The following is a 20,304-nucleotide window of genomic DNA, read 5'->3' on the forward strand; positions in this document are numbered from 1 at the left end:
CCATATATGGCTAGAATATCACCAAAGGACAATAATATCTTCATTAGAAAATAACTTAAAATTGAACCCCAACATTATATGATCTTAGCTCTTGTGCATTGGGGAAACGAGGATTGATAAAGGAAGGATTCTACTTCAGTCATTGTGAAATATCAAACATGATGGATTTGACAGCCTTTTCCCCCTCGACCTCCCCCACACTATTCTGAGATTCATCCTCCCACTTCTTGAGCTCACCCAAGCCTATTGACTGAGCCAAGAAAACAGACTCCACTCTCCTCCTCTTCTTCTGACTCATGCCAAAAAGTCATGTAGCAATTCAAAACATGTCTCAAATCACAAAACATAATGTGGAAAACTTTCTTGTCCCTGACTTTGGAATATTCTTTAGTATTTTGACATTTGTATAATCAAGTGATACTTCAGATTTAACTTTATTTCTTCAGAGGCTTTCCCTGACCATTCACACTAACTGCTATTTTATCTAATGTAGCACCCAGTGGCTATCCAGTGTTTTCTTGTTTGCCTGTTTGCTGTTTCTTTCCCCTAACATATAAGTTCTATGAGAATAGGGACATTGTCCGTTTTGTTTTAAACTATGTCTACTAGAGGGTGGGAGTCAAATGTTTTCAGATGGATGAGTAATTCTGAAATCCTCATGCATTTGCCTCCTGTGAACTGGGTCTTCAGAGCTCTATCTGGGATACTCTAGTTAATCAGTGTTCTCTTTCTGCTACACTTTTTCTGCCCTCTTTCACATCTGTCCACACTTGTTGTTACTCATTAACTCAGATTCAGAGTCCCTGAGTCCATTTCCATTGTTGGTACCATCTTTTAATATAATGTTGACTCATTTAAAATCTGTGGGAATTTGGAAATTTCATTTTTATTTTTAAAAAAATATTTTCCACTTGACTGAATCATAATAGGGTTGTACAAATTATTAATGCTATTTCTCAGATAATTTCATAAGACAGTATCTTAAGGGTTCCCCAGTGAGATTAATGATTTTGTACTGTTTATTGATATTTCACAGTGTAATTGGTATTGCAAATCACAAAGCATAGCATTCCTATCTTTATTTCCCCTCAAATTTGAATATTTCCCAAAGTATTTACTGGTATTATTTAAAGGACAAGAAACTCAGTGTAAAATGGTTTCCTACTGATGATTGGAATGAAATATATGGACCTTAAAAATTTTTGCTCAAATTAATATTCTCTTCTCTTTGTTAAGTGTAAATTTTTGATTTTAGTATTTTAAGTACTCCTTATATTTTCATAGTGCCTCATCTTGCTGCTTAGCTATTCTATACGTAGAGGAAGAAAAATATTTTTCCCTCCACCTTTCTGAGTTCTAGGTCTTTGTATCTCTGTAACAAAAGACAGATTAACAATGTAAAAGCAAAAGAAAAAATAAAAAAAAAAATAAAAAAAAATAAAAAAAAAACAATGTAAAAGCATACACGTGTATTTGGTGTAAATTTTACATGACATGAGAGCATTCATAAGGAAATGAAGACTCAAAGAAGTAATTAAGTCTGGGCATTCTTATGCTAGATTTGATGAAAAGAGACAATTCTTGGAAAAATGTGATAGGATAAAAAATGGGATGAACTAAATGTAGTCATGTGGGAGAAACAGCAAAGCCTGTTCGTTCAGGTTCCTCCTGGCATCTTGGAGATGAGGATGTTCCTTTCCTCTGTGTAAAGGGAGGGTACCTCTCATATCAGGGTTTCATGACCTGCTTCTGTAGATGATAGAAAGTCCCTCTTGCACATGCGGTTTCTCAGCTTCCTGTAGCTTGTCATATTCATTACTCAAAGGTGCCACATTTTGGTGTTGTATGTACTGAACCTCCTCATATATAAAACAGGACAATGGGATATTGTCTTAAAATTAAAGACACTTAGCCACAGGGGTTTTGTCAATGTCAGAGTTTTAAAGTGATGTTATTTTTCAATGAAGATGAAATTTGGATTTATTTTTCGTCTTAATGTCTTGAAATTGTTAGGATTATGTACATATTCTGTCAAAGACTTAGGATGCCTTTTGAGTGACAGAGGAAAGTGCTTTTGGAGGTGTCTGGAACATCTGCATCTGTGGTGAAAGCCCATTAACTCCCTAAATCAGAACAATTTCTAAAAATTCTCTTAGCAAGTTTTTTTTTTTTTTTTTTTTAAGATTTTATTTATTTATTCATGAGAGACACAGAGAGAGAGGCAGAGACATAGGCAGAGGGAGAAGCAGGCTCCCTGCAGGGAGCCCATTGTTGGACTTGATCCATGACCCTGGGAACATGACCTCAGCCAAAGGCAGACGTTCAACCACTGAGCCACCCAGGTGCCCCAGTAGCAATTGTAAATCTCTTCTAAGAGCAAAGCTCCTTTTAACACCAAGATGACTGGGACATGGTCCCTGCTCCTATAAGTCACAGTTACCATGTCAGTTACTGTGTAGCTTAACTTAGCTGATGGAACTTAACCTCATGCCCACTTCCTTCTTTCTACCTTACATTTTTTTAAAAAGAATATTATGCTTTAAGAAGTGATAGCTTTTATTACTTATCATGTTAAAAAAACCTAGACATTTTGCTTTACAAAGTCATGTTAGTCTTACTTCTTTGTACAGATTCCTGGTGTATGGTAAATGCTATTTAAATGTTATATTGAAATGTTTATTACAGGGTGACAGGAGTGAGAAGATGGTTAGTGAATGATTAGAGTAAATTCTCTGTTACTCATCCTGGTCTGGTCTGTGTTTTCATGGAAAACCAAATGTTTTATCTGAAAGAATTAGCATGTTTATCACAGGCTTTCCAGATGAGAATTCGACACACCCAAGAATGTGGAGGCTCCTGAGTTATACTTTTGTACTATCTGGAGAAGCAGGAAAGTTTACTGGCTAAAAAGGATAGATCCTGGAGGTAGACTGCCTAGGTTTTCATCCTGGCTTCCATACTGGTTGTGTGACCCCCATGAAGTTCTTCATTTCTTTGAGCCTCAATTTCATAATCAGAAAAATGGTTTTGAAAGTGGAACTTTCTGTTAAAGGGCTTCCTATTAAAGATAACAGATGTAATACATCTGTTTCCTTTTCCAGCTGGTATAGGGTGCTGATTTTATAAAAGTATAACTTGGAAGTCTTTGCATGTATTGTATTTCTCATCTGGAAAGCCTTTTCCTTTCTCTCTGTATCCTTCAGGGCTCCTCCACTTAACCTCCCTCCATCATTCTGACAGCCATCTAGCCCTCCGAAGGGCAGTGTGGTGCACCAGGATGTAACTGGGCTGGATTTGAGTCTCAGCTTCATCAGTTACCAGGCTTTTTGTTTGTTTGTCTGTTTGTTTTACCTGAAGTAATTCAGTTTGCTGAGCTTCAGCTTTTTCTTCTGAAAAAGGGACCCATTTAATTCTTATATTGCTAGGTCACTTTAAGAATTAAATGTAGTAGTACGTGCATTCCCAGCTTCCTTGTTTAGGAGTTGAACTATAGTGCTTCCCCAGTTCTGATGCTTCTTGAAGTTGTAAGATACACATCAATTTTTTAAGGGAAAATATAGTATATTGATGAATATATCGATTTAAGGTACCACCTCAACTTTATAAATTTAAAATGAGAAAAAAATTGTACATCTCTCAATAAAAGAAAATTTGAAATACCCTGTACTATTAGGACACTGCAAATGTGGACATTGTGTCACACTTTTAAGTTATTTGAAGGCAGAGACCATTTTTAATTCTTTTGTGTCTGCCATCACATCTTATTCAGTGATTACTGGAAACATATTAAGCCTTTAGGAGATACTTGAGTGAATGAGGAGTCTGTGGTTTAAAATTTAACAGTAAGACTGTGTCTTCATTTGAAAGTGGAGTTTGGATTGTCTGTTAGGTTGGGCAACTGTAAACTATGTATTTTCTATCCGTTACAAGACAATCATTAATCGGAGGAGGAGAATGTTTCTTTACTATCTGATGAAGAACTTTTCCATAGAGAATTTTCTGGTGAAATAACATAATAACGTAAATGAGGCACACTGATTATTTTTTGCCATATAATAATGTTATTTATCATATAAATAATTTGTATACTAGACAAAGCTCAAGGTCTATATTGTACCATCTATAAAGATGCAGATGGATGATCTCATTCTCAGGAGTGTAAGAGCTATAAGAAATTCTTTAATAAAAGGTTTTTATGGCAACATTTTTTAAAAGCACCTTAGGATGTTATAATTGCCGGTTAGGTTATTTTGACAAGACAGTGTAACTGATCCAAGCATTTTATGTTTCTATTCATAGACGAGTGATAGAGCTAGAAATTAAATTAAAGTGAGAGCTGGAAAGGGCTGTGCTAATGTCATGGGAGGAGCTGCCTTAAACACCATATTTTAGTCTGCTTCCCAGGCTCTCCAGCTATATTCACTAGGTGACTAGGTGCTTCATCCTTGTTCTTACTAGAGAAATGTTTGATATTCAGTGCAGCATTTTAATCTTCCTAGGGCATGAATTTCATAATATAAACCAAAACAGTGTGATTCAATATATGCAAATAATCTGCCATTAAGAGCTCATGTTCTTCATTCTAAAATGGAAATACACTGTACCTTTACTTGTTCTGACTTTGGGAATTTTGTGAGGATGCTGGTAGTCCCAAGGGAGTCAAGACAGTGAACAAGATTGATGTCGATTCTGCCTACGAAGAATGACCAAATAATTTGTCATACAAACTGGGAGACAAAATAGGACAGCTGGGGGTACAAGTAGTAATTACACAGGAACCGTAGGCAAACCTGTGATTACCCCTCAGGTGAATAGTCACCCCGGTTGAGGAGCTCACTGCCTGGGGCTGGGTCTCTGGGTAGAAAGGAGACTGAGACAACAGACTCTACCTCCCCAAACAAGTAATTACATAGAGTGCTGATTATGCTGTGAGTATGGATGTACACGAGTAATTAACTCAGACCTGGGGGGATCAGAGAAGGCTGCCCCAGAGAAGGTGGCGTCTGAGATTTGCAGGATGAATGGGAGCAAGCCAGGCAAAGCAGAGGGGTAGAAAGTCCTGGGCAGGGAACACAATAGATACCAGTGCCCTGAAGAGAGAGAACAGTTCAGTGTGGATGAGTAGATCTGCATGACTGTGACCAGAAAACAGGAAGTCAAGTGGCAGGACACAATGCTGGAAATGCCTGCAGGGGTCCATTGAAGGGAATTTGACTTTGTACCTACAGCTTTGAGCACAACAGTGAGATGACCAGATGGCTGAGAGCTTTTGCCTGTATTCATTTGAGTGCCATGTACCCGGGTATCTTGTCTGGAGCTGGGTCTCCACATCCTCCAGCATGTGGAGATGGGTGGCTTCCTTCTGTGGGTGGATCCAGCAGCAGGACTGAATTGGAAAGAGTGGGGACATTTGTGGTCATTGTGTGCCAGACTGGTGGTGTTATGGACAGAAGAAAGCTTGGTAGAAGGCGCCTCCTGAGAAAGATAATCACCTGAAATGAAGTTATGCAGAAAGCTTACAGGTGCACATAGGTTGACCTTGGAGACAGAGTTCTGGAAGGTGGCAGGTGTTACGAAACCTAGGAGGGAGAGCACTCTGGTGGAACACACAAACTGTATGCCTAGGAGTGTGAGCAATACCCCAGAGTGAATTTCCTCAAAGACTGGTGGGTTTTACACCTGGAGGAAGGTGAGCACTGACTGGAAAAGTGAAAGCAGGGAGGCAGGTATTCCTAGGGAGCAATAGTAGAGGCAGTTACCACAGGCCAGGAGTCCTGTGAGGTTGCTGGTTTTTCAGAGTCACCTGTGGCCCAGCTTTGGGGAGAGCATGAGCTGTCCCAGCCTTGGAGACAGGGTGGTCACTGGTAATGGCCTAGCCCGTGAGCTGAAGGAGCTCAGAAGAGACTGGTAGATGGAGTCAGCAGTGGCTGGAGAAGGCTCATTATCGCCAGGGAGCAGAATGATGGCAAGGCCCTGCTCCTAGTGGGCTGTGCCCATCGTTGGGAACTGAATTAGTCTTCTAGGGCTGCCTTAACAAATCCCATAGTCCAGGTGGCTTAAACGGCAAAAATTTATTTTCTGTTGGTTCTGGAGGTTGTAAGTTGGAAATAAAGATGTTGTCAGGGTTGGTTTCTTCTGAGGCCTGTCTCCTTGGCTTGTAGATGGCCATCCTCTTGCTATGTCCTCACATGCTTATTTCCTTCCTCTCTGTTTGCATGTGTCCTCACCTCTTCTCATAAGGACTTGCATTAGAGCTCGCCAGTATAACCTTTTCTTACCTCAATTACCTCTCTAAAGGCCTTATCTCTAAACATAGTCACATTCTAAGGGAATGGGGGTTAGGGCTTGGATGTGTAACCTTGGTGGAGACACAGTTCAGCCATAACAGAAACTTCCTTGGGAGATACCAACCAGTAGTGGTTGCAGGTCCTAATCTCCTGTTGGTGGCTTCTATGGGTCAGATAGGCTTAGTAGGGCCATTTGAGTTCCCTTTCGAATGACCACAGATGTATTGTAGTTCCAGTTTTGACTTCCAGTGATCGAGATACTACCTTGCATAGTAACTGATTCAGCCTTTGGCCATTTTAGATTATTGGAAACTTCCTTCATTTTGAGTTGGAGTTGATGTTGTCTTAAGTCTCTAGCCTGATACTTCTTGCTCACAGCTAGTGGTCTTGATCCCTTCAGTACTTCAGGGTGTGACTGTGTTTTGGAATATATCCCCTTTGATAGTGTTAGTTACATTTAAGAGTGTGGCCTCTGGAGCCAGTCTGCTGGGTTGGAAGCCTGGTTTCACCACTTCCCAGTTGGTCGCTTTCAGCAAATTACCTGACCTCTTTATGCCTTAGCATCCAACCCATAAAAAAGGGGATAGTAAAATGCCTAATGAAGTAAAGAAGGTAAGGAAAGCACTATTGTGCTGGACACTTACTCAGTGCTCTCCTCTTCATCATCACCATGGCCTCCCTTTAACATAGCACCGAGGGACACACACGCTGACCTGTGCAGGTGGGGAGGACCAGCTCTTCCCCCACTCTTCTTCTGATGTCATCTGAGAGTCTTACCAATCTTTCTCCAGCCTCTGTACCAGTTGCTTTTTAGTGGATTTTCTGTCAGCTAGTAATAACCAATATTTGTCAAGTACTTTATAGTTTCGAAGTACTTTTGCTTTTAGTTTTGCTACTAGCCCTGAAAGGTATAGCTTATTATTGTCCAAATTTACTGTATGAAGAAGCTAAGTCTTGGAATTAATCCACTTGCCTAAAGTTATGATTTCTGGTAAGTACTGAACTAGGACACACCTGGCAACCTCCTCTTGTTACCCTTGTTTTTAATTATGCACATCAAAGTATGTGTTTATTGTAGAAAAATACAGATGGCCAAAAGTTTTAAAATCTTGCAGATGACAGTAAATATTTATTAATATAAAATATGTATTTTTGCAAAAGCAGTTTTACATACTATAATATGTATTGATTTATTGTTTTTTTCTTAAAACGTAATTTTTCGTGTTAATAAGTATTCATTGTTTTAAACTATTGCTTGGTTTTCCACTATTTAACTCATTCCCTAACATACAGTTTACTTCCAATTTTGTTCACATAAACGACATTCCAGGGAACCCCATTGTACATACTTTTGCACACTTATGTGATTCTTTCCAGAGAGTGAGTTTTTAGATGTGGGATTTCTAGATCACAGGCTTTGCCCATCTTAAGGCCTTTTCATACCTCTTTACAGATTGCCCTCTGGAATGAGCTGGAATGAGTACCCATTTAAACACCCACCTACGTGTATAAGAGCATCATTTTCCTTGTTCCCATTAACCGTCATCATTCTTTAAAGGCGATTGGTAGGAAATGGCATTTTAGTGTTGATTTATTTGCATTTTTATTAATAACCTGAGAGAACATTTATATGTTTAATGTTCCTTTATATCTCCACTTTGGGGGATTTGCCTATTTATGCTCTTGTCCTTTATTTATAGGGTTTTTCATCTTTTCCTTATTGATGTATTAATACTTTATATGTTGAAAATATTAATGGATTGTCTTCTAGCTCATGCTCTTTTGACAATGCTTCATAGTTGTACAAATTCCTCATGTGACTCTTGAGCTGTCCTTCCTCTGTTCTGATAATTATTTTTTTTAATGAATTCCAGAAACATTTCTTGATCCCTGTGAACCTCATCTTGTCAGATTCTACCTGAGGCTGACTGTGTCATCCAACACGTTTCTCCCAGCTATGTCTTATCTGCACTTTTGCAGAATGTGCCCTCTATCCAGGATATTTCCATCTAGGAGGCAGAGAAGGAGAGTCAAACTAATGTTGATTGAGTACCACTGTGTACCAAGCACTATAGTAGATGCTTTGCTTTCAAATCTGTAAACATTAGATAGTGTAGAAGACCTGGAAGCGGTACTCCATGTGCCTTCACAGATTTCATGGATATTGACTCTCCTTTCCTATTAGAGGTGTGGTTACATGTCTGTCATCTTATTTAAAACAGTTGATGATTCTATGGGTCCCATAGTTTATAGACTTTGCTCTCTCCCATTATAAATATCTATTTATCTGGGATTATTGTGCTGGGCCAGTTTACACTGGTTGTCTGTATATCCTGGCAACCTTTGGTGAGATCCATCTGCAAGAGATAATTTAACTTTCTTCCTCTCTCTCATAGGATTATAACTCACTTTATTGTATATACATAGTCCTGTCTTAGAGTATTAAGAAGAACATGCTGATTATCTTTTTTCTATAATTTTCATAAAATCTTAGATACGTCTGTAAAAGCAGTATTTTTATGGTTTTTGATAAGGTGTGGGAGCAGAGCAGAATAATTAAGACTCTAAGCTTTGGAGTCACACAGACTAGGTTTTAATCCCCAACACTATCAGTTCCTTCCTAGTCCTTTCACTTTGAGTCAGTTGTTTATTCCCTGCCCCCAGGTTTCTTGTCAATAAAGGGACAGTGATAATATCATCCACATAAAGTTGTTGTCAGGATTAAATGAGATCATGCATGTACAGTACATCAGAGTATAAGAGCAGTCAAAGAAAGCTTTTGGCTCATGGTGGTAGGCAAAGTGGTTATTATTTTGAATTATTTTTATTTATGTATTTATTTATTTTTGAATATTTTAGTTATTTATTTGAGAGAGACAGAGAGCATGAGTGTGAGAAGGGGCAGATGGAGAGGGAGAAACAGACTCCCCGAGAGCAGGGAGCCTGACACAGGACTCAAACCGAGGACCTGGACATCATGACCTAGTTGAAGACAGACACTTAACCAACTGAACCACCCAGGCACCCCTCGAATTATTTTTAATTAAAAGTTCAAAAGAAATTGTTTAATAGAAAAGTCTTTTTTTTTTTTCTTTCTTTTTTTTTTTTTTTTAATTTATTTATTCATGATAGTCACACGGAGAGAGAGAGAGAGGCAGAGACACAGGCAGAGGGAGAAGCAGGCTCCAAGCACCGGGAGCCCGATGTGGGATTCGATCCTGAGTCTCCAGGATCACACCCTGGGCCAAAGGCAGGCGCCAAACCGCTGCGCCACCCAGGGATCCCATAATAGAAAGGTCTTAAAGTTATGCTCTCAGGCCTATGTTCTGAATGATTAAATCTTTTATTTTTTTAATTTTTAAAGTTTTATTTTTAAAAAATATTTTATTTATTTATTCATGAGAGAGAGAGAGAGAGAGAGAGGCAGAGACACAGGCAGAGGGAGAAGCAGGCTCCATGCAGGGATCCTGACGTGGGACTCAATCCTAGGACTCCAGGATCACGCCCTGGGCTGAAGGCAGGTGCTAAACCACTGAGCCACCCAGGGATCCCCAAATCTTTTATTTTATATATTCAAAGAGTTGTAAGATTTTTAAAGAACGGGGCAATTTTGTTCTTTTGGCCTAAATTTCTATTTAGGTAGTGAACTGTACTTTAATCACACTTTGGGCCTTTTCTGTTAAAGTTAAGTCATCTCACTTATTTTTATTGGAGGGAGAGCTTACTATCTTTACTCTCTGAAAGGGCAAACATCCTTGTTAATTTTCATGAGTGAATATTCTCTATAGGAAAGTATGCCAGTGGGGTACCCTTAAATGTTTGCCTTTCAGACTAAAGGGATACCTAGTATCTTTTATGAGATACCACACAGTGATGTACTGGTGTGAAAACATATTAATGTACTGGTATTAAAAATATACCAATTTGTGAAATAATAAGAATTAAAGATAAATTATCACCATATGTAATATATTAATAAAATACTGATTGGGATTGTTGCACGTGTCCTTATTCTTTTATGCTTAGAAGTAACATTTCCTTTTAAGACATTAACTTGATATAATTTGTTGACCAGCTGTTCAGCTTTTTGAAGAATCATCTAGTGTAACTAGTTTTTCATAGTAGAAACTTATACCTGTAATTCTTATACCCTTTTAATCTCTTGGCTTTCTTCCTGTAAATCACCTTCTGTGTCTCTTGCATCTTACTTCTGCCTGCCTAAAAGCTGGTGAGGGGCACCTAGATGGCTTAGTCGGATAAGCCTCCAACTCTTGATTTTGGCTCAGGTCATGATCTCAAGGTTTTGTGATACAGCCCCAATTCGGGCCCCATGCTGGGTGTGGAGCCCACTTAAGATTCTCTCTCGCTCTCCCTTTGCCCCTCCTCCCCCCTTAAAAATTCTAGTGATACTTCCCTTTAATTACTATAAACTACTAGGATCAAAAATAATATCTTTAAAAATCATCAGGTATTCTTACTTTTTTATTAGGATTTATTTTCATTTATCTGAGAAGCAGCATGAGCAGGGTGGAGGGGCAGAGGGAGAGGGAGAAGCAGGCTCCCCACTGAGCAGGAAGCATCCCACAGGGTTTGATCCCAGGACCTGAGATCATGACCTGAGCCGAAGGCAGACGCTTTACTGACTGAGCCACCCAGTGCCCTAAAATCATCAAATATTTTTAAAAGCATAGTACTAAAATATTATTAAATTTACAGTAATAGCAAGAATAAACTTCTTATAGGATTGATGTACATCTTAATTACACTTAATTGGTGTAATTAAGGTAGTTTAATTTTTAGTTTGGTTTGTTGATTATATACCTAGATTAGTTCATATACCCTAGTTCATCGAGGCTTTCTTTCTTTGCATGTACACCTAATTGGTGTAAGTAAAGCAGCTTAATTTTTAATATCTTATGTTTGTTGATTATATTAACTTATATTAGGCTTCCTGGTCTTTCTTTTGCATATAACCTATAAGATACTTTTTTTTCCTTTCTTTTTCACACAATTATGGTTTAAAAAAATTTTTTTTCCTTTGAAAATACTGTATTTTCAAAGTTCACTTCAAAAAAAAATCTAAACAAAACTCTGGCAGCCTTGAAACATTTTAATGAAAGTAAAACTATAAAGGTTTAACCTTATCAATCCTGTGTACCAAGCAGATTATATTTGAAAAGGAACTCACCAGTAAAAGAGGGGATTCCTCAACAAACATTTTCTAGGGGTGAGGCCAGTGAATAATTTTGATATGTCAAAGAATTGCTGTAGTTTTGAAAAGCGTTTGCTGCGTTTCCTGGGGTGAATGCAGGCATCTGCTAGAGAGCTTGGAGTGGGGCCCTGAATCATCCCAAACTGCAGAATGTTCTTGAGAAGATTGCTGCTATATGTATTTTTGGCATTAAAAAAAATTCAGTACTTAGCATGTAAACTACATTATCAAGAAATGAAACAAAAGTAAAAATTCACCCACATACCTGTCATCTGAGCAATTTACTATGTGAGTCATATTTGTATGTATAATAAAGGGAGACACATTGATGTTTATTGAGACCCTGTGATTTATCAGTCTTTGAACTAGATATGTGCCATGCATTATAACAGCCCTGTGATAAGGTGGCATTATCTGTATTTTTAGAAAATGACAAAATTGAGTCTTGAAAAAGGTTAAGTAGCCCTTGGTAACATGGCATCAAGTTGATTGATATATGAATGTGGCTCCATTTTATAAAATATTTGTTTTATTTTGTGTTTCCATGCTGCATTTATTTGGTTGTATTTTTAACTGCAAAGACTGAAATTTGTGTTACTAGTCTTTTGGGGGACGTTGCATGTTTTAAGTAGTATCACAGCTAATCTCTACAATGATAAGCACTGTATCTGCCTTGTGTCTTTATACTAATTATGCTGCAGAAAAATTCCCTTCTTTCTTTTCCAAGTTCATTAAGCTGAGCCAGGAAACTGATCAAAAGTTACTGAAAATTTAAATACATGTTTTCTTAACTATTTTTATAAATATATTTCATGCTTTTATTTTTTTTTATTTCATGCTTTTAAATGATACTTAGTGACGTCAGTAAATTCTCTTTACCAAAATGATATTTTTATATATTCAGTGGTTGACCACTAAGCCACAGGCATAAATAGCATTTGCTTCCTCCTCATATAATGAATTTGTGTGGAAAACGAGTTAAAACTGAGTCTTGAGGAGCTTGGCCTTTTAAAGAAGGTGGAGGAAACAGCATTAAATGTCATAAAAATATGTACATTAGTTATCTAAACCTGGTTTCTGGGAGTTCTTGGAGTGCATTTTCCCCTAGAAGCAATAGCTAAAATTTAAATGATGGTCAGGTTTTTTGATAAACTCAAAATAAATGAGTATGTGTCTCCATGTGTTTTTGAAGCAACAAAGTCTCTCTCTTTTTTCCCAAACAAAATCTTATGTAGGACCTTAATTGCATTTCTTAGGAATCTTTTAACCCTCAGTTGAGTTAGCTTAAATAAACAAGGAATTTGTTACGAGGATCTAGGTTGTTTTAGGAACCCCCGAGGGAGGTGCACATGGAAGATCCAAAATGTCCTCTCTGCATCTCTTGTCTCTTTCTCTCTGTATACCTGTTTCTTTTCCCTGCATAATTACTTTCTTGGTGTCCTTAATCCACATGGCAGAAAACAGAGCTGAGACTAAGGTGAGACAGGTGAGGTGCCGAATTTAAGAGAGTACTAGAAAACTCTATGATCAAGGTAAACAGTATATGTATTTTTAAGTTTGTGCAGCATTTTATTCAGTTCTACCAACATCTGGTTGAATTATTTCACCTGATAAATCATTTTTTCAGCTTCAACCTTTGCTAAGTAGATAAAAATGTTAAATTCTATAAAATAGGCATACATCTTACTTTCACATAGTTAAATGAGATTCATATAGATTAAAAGATTATTTAATTGTGGTCTCAATAAGACATTAATATTCTTCAACTTTTAATCAAGTACAATCTATCATATATGAATTTTTTTAATGTATATTTTTATATATACATGGCTGGCACTAACTCACTGGTTGGCTGACCTTGAATTCCCTGTTATGCAATATCCCCCTAAAGGTTCATATGTTAATTTGTATATTTTAAAGTTTTTATTTAAATTCCAGTTATTTAACATGCAAAATAATATTAATTTCAGGTATACAATTTAGTGATTCAGCACTTATATACAGAACCTGGTGTTCATCACAAGTGCACTCCTTCATCCCCATCACCTATTTTACTGATCCCTCCACCCGCCTCCCCTCTGGTAACCACTGGTTTGTTCTCAATAGTTAAGAGAGTTAAGAGTCTCTTGGTTTAGATCTATAAAGAACTTATTAAACTCAACACCAAAGAAACAAACAATCCAATCATGAAATGGGCAAAAGACATGAACAGAAATCTCACAGAGGAAGACATAGACATGGCCAACATGCATATGAGAAAATGCTCTGCATCACTTGCCATCAGGGAAATACAAATCAAAACCACAATGAGATACCACCTCACACCAGTGAGAATGGGGAAAATTAACAAGGCAGGAAACAACAAATGTTGGAGAGGATGCGGAGAAAAGGGAACCCTCTTACACTGTTGGTGGGAATGTGAACTGGTGCAGCCACTCTGGAAAACTGTGTGGAGTTTCCTCAAACAGTTAAAAATATACCTGCCCTACGACCCAGCAATTGCACTGTTGGGGATTTACCCCAAAGATACAAATGCAATGAAACGCCGGGACACCTGCACCCCGATGTTTATAGCAGCAATGTCCACAATAGCCAAACTGTGGAAGGAGCCTCGGTGTCCAACGAAAGATGAATGGATAAAGAAGATGTGGTTTATGTATACAATGGAATATTACTCAGCTATTAGAAATGACAAATACCCACCATTTGCTTCAACGTGGATGGAACTGGAGGGTATTATGCTGAGTGAAATAAGTCAGTTGGAGAAGGACAAACATTATATGTTCTCATTCATTTGGGGAATATAAATAATAGTGAAAGGGAATATAAGGGAAGGGAGAAGAAATGTGTGGGAAATATCAGAAAGGGAGACAGAACGTAAAGACTGCTAACTCTGGGAAACGAACTAGAGGTGGTAGAAGGGGAGAAGGGCGGGGGGTGGGAGTGAATGGGTGACGGGCACTGGGGGTTATTCTGTATGTTAGTAAATTGAACACCAATAAGAAATAAATTAAAAAAAAAAAGAGTCTCTTGGTTTGCCGCACCCCCCTTCCCTATGCTCATTTGTTTTGTTTCTTAAATAATACATATGAGTGAAATCATGTGGTATTTGTCTTTCTCTGACTGACTTACTTCACTTAGCATAATACTCCCTAGCTCCTTCTACCTCATCGCAAATGGTAAGATCTCATTCTTTTCTATGGCTGAGTAATAATATAGCTTTGTATATGTATATACCACGTCTTCTCAAAGTAAATAATATCTTAATGCAGTGTTTCAAAGTTGATGATAAGCAAAATGTCAAAATTTTAAGTAGAGATAAGATTAGTATAAAAATAACCACCAATATCATTTCCTGTATTGTTTTCTATTTGCAAGTGAGCAGCCCAACTGGTGTGGAGACTGGTGGTTCCAATTCTAAATCCCAGAGAAGGGTTCTGATTAGCTCAACTTGGGTTAGGCCCAGTCTCTTAGACCGGTCAGCTAAGGCCTAGGGGTGGGAGGTGTTTGATTGCCAACAGAACCTTGTGGGAGGCTGGACATGCATAGTACCAGCTGTCTACAAAAGTATTAGGTTCATGCACATGAGGAGACTGATTGGGGTTGAGTGAGATAAGGAACTTGACACTTGGTCTTTCTTTCTCCTTACCTTAAGGTTTCTCCTTATGTACCACCATTGAACTTACCAATCACTGAAGGGGAGAGTTGAGCCCACAAGAACAGGGAATTCAAGGTCAGCCAACCAATGAGTTAGTGCCAGCCATGTGTAAGGCCCAGGAGACAAGTACTTGGCATGTTTAATCAGGATAATATCTGATGAGGGCAAGTAGATGCAATTCCTCAGACATGAAACTAGAGGGGTCTGGATGTTGGGGAGAGGTTGATTGTGTGAACTGGTGATTACACTTACAGAGTGGGCTAAAGAGTAGGAGGTTCCCTTTTGTTCCTTTGGGAACTCTGGCACCTTTCCAGTAACCTTCAAACCACAGCCAGACCGATCTGTTTATGCAAATCTTATCATACCAGTCTCTTGCTTTAAAACCTTTTGTGGACTCCCACTGCTTCAAGGATAGAGACCAATACTACTTTTTCTTTTTGTTTTTTTAAGTAATTTTTCTGCTCAATGTGTGGCTCAAACTCATGACCCTGAGATTAAGAGTTGCAAGCTCCACCAGCTGAGCCAGCCAGGTACCCTGAGACCAATATTCTTAATACTGTTTGTGTGATCTGCCCTCTGGCCTCTAATAGGCCCCTGTTTCTTTCTGTCTTAGGACCTTTGCAGAGGCTGTTGACTCTCCCCAGGATACTTCTCAACAACTCTTCCCCCTACCTACCTCTCCTCCAGGTAATATATATATATATATTATATTTAATATATATATATATTTGTTTATATATATATATTTGTTTATTTATTTATGATTCTATTTATTTATTCATGAGAGACACACACACACACACAGAGGCAGATACATAGGCAAAGAGAGAAGCAGGCTCCATGCAGGGAGCCCGATGCGATGCGGAACTTGATCCAGGGACTTCAGGATCACGCCCTGAACCAAAGGCAGATGCCCAACCGCTGAGCCACCCAGGCACCCCAACAATTATCTTTTAGAGATCAGCTCAGATGTTCCATCCTCAGAGAAATCCCTTTCCTGATTACACAGGATGGGCCAAGTCCTCTGGGTGCCTGGGTGGCTCAGTCAGTTAAGCATCTGTCTTTGGTTCAGATCATGACCAGGGTCCTGGGATAGAGCCTTGCATTGGGCTCCCTGCTTAGCAGGGAACCTGCTTCTCTCTCTCTCCTGCTCTCCCTGCTTGTGTTCTCTCTTCCTCTCTCTCTCTCTTAAATAAATAAATAAAATCTCTAAAAAAAAACTACAATAGTTAATTAGAACAATAAAACCACAATAATAGCTAACATCATGTGGCAGGTAGCTTCTGAGAATTTTAATTTGTTCAATCCTCACAATAATAGTATGAAGTAGGTGATCCTGTTTTTAGGATGAGGAAACTGTGCTTAGTGTCCATTGCATTGATCACAATTATGATTAAAGAATGAATTATATGGGCCCTGTCAGTGGCCAGGATGGGACTGAAGGAAGCCTTTTGTTTAGAAGGAAAAGGCTAGATGTTGGTCTTGAGGCTGTGTTTGTGAAGCAAACATGCTATGCTCTGGGTGATGTGCTTACTTGGTATGGCTTTGAGAAGAGATCAGTGATGACTGTGAGAGTGTTTAACCCTCAAGCCACTCCTTGCTGTCCACCATGGCCCACTGTCAGCCCTATGAAAGGAGGAACTCATGTATTAGCTGTTGTATCCTAGGAACTCAGCTCTGGGTCTTACATAAAAAAGTAGTTTTTCAATAAATATTTATTTTATGAATCAGTCAAAAAATTTTCCAAAATTTTGGGAGTATTTTTCAGCAAGCTGCATCTGAATTCTATCCTAAAGTTACAGCACTGATGATGGGAGTTATTCCCCAGGGCTTTAATTTGATCTTGGGCTATCTGGTGGATGCCCAGGACTCGAGGTGGACACCTGTGTGGACCCTGTTTAGGGAACAGGTGAGCCAAGGGAGCAGATATCGGACCTCAGGAGTACTGGTCTCTAAAGTGAGGCAAGACCGGGAGGAACATTCTGCCCCAAGTGGAAGTAGAGAGATTAGAGTCTCATGCTTCTTACATAGGTGTTCACAAAGGCTAATTTGTGGAGGGGAATGAGTTAACCTTTATAGTTTTGGGATCATGCATATGGGAGGCTGAGATGAATACATTCTAGAACTCATAGAATAGCCCGGTCCTATGTTCCCTTGGGCTCAGAAAGTTTTAGATGGTCTCCACTGAAAGGGACTTTGAATGTAATTATTCTTAATTCACAGAAAAAGAACTACCTCATTTGTTTTCAACTCCATATGGCACTACCCTTTGGGCTTGTGTGATTGTATCTCTAATGGGCTGTGAGCACCCCTGAGAGCTAGATGCTTGGAGAGCCATTCTAGCCTTTCTTCTTATCGGTCTGCTCCTGGAGCCCTGCCCGGGTGGTCCAGCCCTGAATCCATTTCTGGATTCTGAGGAAGGGAAAGGTGGGAGACTGGCAGGGATCTCCTTGGGCTTATGAGAAGAGCTAAGTGTCCTGATTTAGGAAGAAATCCACATCCCCTCCCCACCCCCCAACCACCCACAGGAAAAGTGGAAGTGAGCAGGAGGAGAGATAGAGCTCTGGCTGAGTGAAGTAGACACTTCAAGTAAGGGAAACTTAAAATATAAAGTATAGCTAATAGACTTAAAATATAAAAACAAGTGTTACGTATACAAAAACCAAGATTATAATTCAAGGACACAATTTATATAAAAGTATATATGGTAAATAGTAAATAACATATAGCAAAAATAGTAAATATAAATAATAATAAACCTTTCAGAGGCGATTCATCCTTTATCTTATTTTAATTCACCTTTATATATTTATTTATTAAAGAGTTTACTTATTTATTCATGAGAGACAAAGAAGGAGAGAGGCAGAGACTTAGGCAGAGGGAGAAGCAGGCTCCATGCAGGGAGCCCCATGTGGGACTCAATCTTGGAACCCCAGGATCACATCCTCAGCTGAAGGCAGAGGCTCAACCCCTGAGCCACCCAGGTTCCCTTTAATTCGCCTTTAAAATGGTGTCCATTTCACTAAACTTTGTAGGACATAGAATGTTCTAATTAGGTAATTTATTTTATTTTTTATTTTTATTTTTTAAGTAGGCTTCACACCATGCATGGAGCCCAACACAGGTCTGTCCTTTCTTTCTCTTTTCTTTTCTTTTCTTTTTGTTCTTTTCTCTTTTCTTTTTCTTTCTTCTTTCTTTCTTTCTTCTTTCTTTCTTTCTTTCTTTCTTTCTTCTTTCTTTCTTTCTTCTTTCTTTCTTCTTTTTTGTATATATTTTTTTATTGGAGTTCAATTTACCAACACATAGCATAATACCCAGTGCTCATCCCGTCACGTGCTCCTCTCAGTGCCCGTCACCCAATCACCCCAACCCCCCCTGCCCTCCTCCCTTTCAGCCACCCCTCATTTGTTTCCCAGAGTTAAGTGTCTCTCATGTTCTGCCAACACAGGTCTTGAACTGACAACCTGGAGATCAAGACCTGAGCTGAGATTAAGAGTTGGATCCTTAACTGACCTAGCCCCCCAGGCACCCCTAATTAGATAATTTCTGAGGAGAGCTAATTCAGTGAGTTGGTCTCCAAACAGCAAGGGAATTTAATCTATCTTATGATTTCTAATTATGTTTGGAATGTCTGAAAAATATCAACTTAAATGTGTTCTTTAATTTTGGATTATTTTAACTTTTAGGATTCTTGTTCTCCATTTGTCCAGTTATTGGGTACATTTACAAGACTTTCAGAAAGATAAGGGTTTTTTTTATATCTCTCTGTAATAATAAATGTTCTTTTGCCATTTTAAAGTTCAAGTGTCCATCTCTGTTTGTGTTTGTGTTAGCCTGTGAGAGCCTGGAGTTTATAACCCAGATTCTGGAAAGAAACTGTAGCAGTGGTAGGTTGCTAGGAAAGTCTCTCAGCTAATTAAACAACGTGCCTTGAATTATTCTGAGTCTCCATACTGCCCAGTCATACTGGATCAACTGAAAATGATACTCATTTTGGGGATTGTCAAAACTTAAATTAGAAATACATGAAAGCCTAGACATCCTATTTTCAATAATTAAAGAAAACCAGAAATAAAAAATATAATTATATGAAAATGTTCAAAACAACCTAATGTTCAAGAACAATGAAATACTTAAAGAGATTTTGATATATCCACATGAATTACTATACAGCCATACCAGCTGCAGGTTTACATAGAATGTAGCAAATACTGTATTTTAGTTGTTAGAAATCATAGCTCGCTCTCTTTTATACAAATCAACAGAAATAGGTGCAGTTTAATATATTACTTTCTTAAGTGTTTTCACAGTTACACTTTGCAAAATAAAATTGAGACAGAAGGGAGCCTGTTTAAGATTATCCAGAATAGAATTAATTTTGCCACTTGAGTGTATTAGAAAACAGGAGCTAGACCCACTAGTGAGAGTTGTAAAGCATAGTCGTGGACCATGTTCCAGATTATTCAAATAATTTACTTTTTTTTTAAGATTTTAGTTATTCATGAGAGACACACACACACACACACACAGAGAGGCAGAGACACAGGCAGAGGGAGAGAGAAGCAGGCTCCATGCAGGGAGCCCGACGAGGGACTCGATCCTGGGTCTCCAGAATCATGCCCTGGACCAAAGGCAGGTGCTAAACCGCTGAGCCACCCAGGGATCCCAATAATTTACTTTTTTGTTTAGAGTTACATCAGTGATTGATCACAAAGGTTGGGAGGGGGACTGGAAGGGGGACTTTGAGGTGGGAAGTGGGATTAAGAGAGTATACAGCCAAGGAGCTATTTCAAGCCTGACAACTTTATTCTATCGTATATTTATAGTTATTCTAATCTTAAAGCTCCTCTAAGAATCTGTTTTCCATTTCCTACAAATTTTCATCCTTTCTCTCTCTAATTTTTTTCATCTAATTTTCAGAAATCTCCTTGAATAGAAAATTATCTTTCTGGGGACACCCAGATGGCACAGTTAAGCCTTTGTTTCGTGATCTCAGGGTCATGAGATTGAGCCCTACATGAAGCTTTGTGCTCAGTGCCAAGTCTACTCAAGACTCTCTCTCTCTCCTGCTCCTCCCCCCTAAAATAAATAAATCTTAAAAAAAAAGATACTCAAAGTACTTAAAATTATCTTTCTGTAGATTCTTA

General features: G+C 38.5%; 1 protein-coding gene across 10 annotated transcripts in view; it reads left to right on the plus strand.

Annotated features, from left to right (window-relative positions):
- The window catches only part of KLHL32 (kelch like family member 32), a 235,574-nt gene that overhangs the window by 26,821 nt on the left and 188,449 nt on the right, over nucleotides 1-20,304 (plus strand). For 9 of the 10 annotated variants that reach the window (XR_007401315.1, XM_025444913.3, XM_049092399.1 and 6 more), the window contains exon 2: nucleotides 15,771-15,844. The exons of the other annotated variant lie outside the window; for it this stretch is intronic. The gene's annotated coding sequence lies outside the window, so the exon portion shown is untranslated. The remainder of the gene's footprint in view (nucleotides 1-15,770; nucleotides 15,845-20,304) is intronic. 10 annotated transcript variants of the gene reach the window in all.

The sequence above is a fragment of the Canis lupus genome, chromosome 12 (assembly GCF_003254725.2).
Source record: "Canis lupus dingo isolate Sandy chromosome 12, ASM325472v2, whole genome shotgun sequence".
Classification (NCBI taxonomy): Eukaryota; Metazoa; Chordata; class Mammalia; order Carnivora; family Canidae; genus Canis; species Canis lupus.